This window comes from Acanthaster planci, linkage group LG05 (genome assembly GCF_054643075.1).
Source record: "Acanthaster planci isolate LZ-2023a linkage group LG05, COTS_SCS, whole genome shotgun sequence".
NCBI classification, from domain to species: Eukaryota; Metazoa; Echinodermata; class Asteroidea; order Valvatida; family Acanthasteridae; genus Acanthaster; species Acanthaster planci.
Window position 1 is genome coordinate 2,911,002 of NC_141781.1, and position 2,702 is coordinate 2,913,703.

The following is a 2,702-nucleotide window of genomic DNA, read 5'->3' on the forward strand; positions in this document are numbered from 1 at the left end:
TTCAAGCGAGAATTTCTGGCCAGCTCATTAGCATTAAAACTGCCTCCATACCCACAGTATCTTTTGATAAAGGAGATTGTATGGCCCCTCAAAATGGTGAGATTGTGTAAATCTTTGCCAGGATCGACTCCCTGGGTCTTTGGGCTTTTATCTGAGAGCAGAATGGCTTAAAAATACTGTTGAAAAATGGTCCTAAGTGCCCGAGAAAGTTGAGGGTTGTCACTTAAAAAAATGGCTGCAAGCAGACTTTGGAAAAATCACTTTTTTTGGGGGGTGGGGTAATTTTGTTTTGAGGGAAATAACTGAAAATGTAATCGGTTAACCCGATTACATACACAGAAAATTGAAAAGGACCCGAAGTAAAAGATTATCATTTAACGTGCGTTTCAGATGCCTCGGAATGTTGGTAAGCATATTATTGGGCCCCGAACAATGCTGATTTTACACTGTTTTCGATGGGGCCTGAATTAGTGGACTATACCCTGCAATGTACACGTATGCACTCAGTTTGTTCACAGCCCAGTGAATGATGATAACTTGACCTTCCGCCCTTCAGTGCAGGACAAGGAGTCAGGAGTGACAGCAACAGCGTGCAGTTGATTCACGGCGGGTCGGACGCACGGACGTGTATAGTGAAATCAGCTCGTAAAAATGATCTGGACTCGCAATGCCCTTTATAGGGTCCAGTCCGATAATTCAAGCCCCATTGAAAACAGTGTAAAATCAGCACCGTTCAGGGCCCAATAGCATGCACGCCAACATCCCTGAGATTTCTGAAACACAAATGAAATTCTTTTCTGGTCACTAATCTTTTAATTTCTTTTCAATTTTTTGTGGGTTAACCAATTACATTTTTAATTATTCCCACAAAACAGAATCACCCCCCAAAAAGTGATTTTTCCGAAGTCTGATTGCAGCCATTTTTCAAGTGGCAACCCTCAACTTTCTCGGGCACTTAGGACCATTTTTCAACCGTAGTTTTCAGCCCTTCTGCCCTCATATGAAAGCTCAAAGACCAAGGGAGTTGATCCTGGCAACGATTTAAACAATCTCACCATTTTGGGGGCCAAGCAATCTCCTTTTTCAAAAGATACTGTGGGGGCACTTTTAATGCTAATGAGCTGGTAAGAAATTCTCACTTGAATTAGTGGTCTGCACCCTTAATCAGTTTATAGAGATCATTGAATCCACTCGCGGCCATTTTAGTACCGAGCCGAATACAAAGCTTTCCTGGCACTGAATGGCCGCCTTTGTTCTTCCTGACGTCAACAGAACGACCGGAGCCACCCCACGCTTTCGTATTTGACTCGGTAAAATGGCCGCTGGTTGGTTTCTTTTTCATACAAAGGCGTTGTTGTTGTTGTTGTTGTTTTGTCTTAATGGCGCTTCCAGCAACTCAGGCTATGTGCGCCAATAACTATACGTTTATTCATACACTTTATTAATCAGCATCACATTACGGAGTTAGGAAGAAGGTCCAGTTTTAGAGGCAGGAGGAAACCGGAGAACCCGGAGAAAACCTGCGAGAGCGAGTATGGACTGGAAACCAAATGCACTTAAAGCCTAGGCCAAGCCGGGACTCGAACCTGGGCCTCAGTGGTGCAAAGAGAGGAAAGAACCTCCCCCTACAAAGGCGTTGCAAGTCCAGGTTTTTTATATACGTCCGTGGTCGGACGTCATAAAGCATAGTGCGCCCTCATTTTCCTTAATAGCAAGCGGTGTGCTTTTTTTTTTTTTTTTTTTTTTTACAGTAAATACTGCCAAGAAAATCCTTATTGAACCAGCCTAGGGATAAATCCGATAGTGGCATCATGTCAGACGTTTGGAGAGTTCGAATTGGGCAATCATGGGTCCATTCCCCGTCTCCGTCTTACTTAATTCACGGTACCCACCACATATATATGCCTATACATGTACACCAGCCATTCAGATCGGACATGATGTGCAGAGATCTTTGAAACCTGGTAAAATGTGTTTTGGGAGCCATTATGGCCTTCAGTTTTTTTTATTTTTATTTTCTTCAGGCGCGGATCCAACGAGAATCAACTCCCCTGCCCCCTCGGATCTAACACATCCCCCGAGCAAGGATCAATCACGAGTAACTTAAACATTTAGTCATTTAAAACGTCGTGCGGGCCTGACCTTCCTTGGCAAAATTTCTGGATTCATTAATGTTCTCATTTTTAGTCACAACATAACTTTTGCCATAGGCCTATTTGTCGCATTTTCGACATGTATGAAACAGGTTTCATCCACAGAAGCAAGGTTTTGACCGAATTGGTACTCCACAATAAAACATGACAATTGCAGAATAAAAGTACAAAATAGTATACAGGCAACATTGAATGGATTGTGTATTGTCCTGTATATGGAAGCAACAAACTTTAGGAAGCATGTAAAACGTAATTCGCTGTTTTCTGTAACGTGGCCCGGTTTTATGTGAAACCATGCAGCTGCTTGATCATATACATTCAGAATAACCCTAGTTTAAAGCTTTAGCGTTTCACTGAATGCACCTGGGCCATTTTTGTCCAAAGTAGACAATCTAGTATGATTTTTAAGCTTGTGGTGTTTTCACATCTGTGGGGCACGTCCCATGGATAAGCAAGTTTTGTGGTGGCGGTAACCTCCGATGGACTCGTAAAAGCATCAGTTCTCAAGATTTCAAAATGTGCTGGAAGTGTATAACTTGGACACAACGA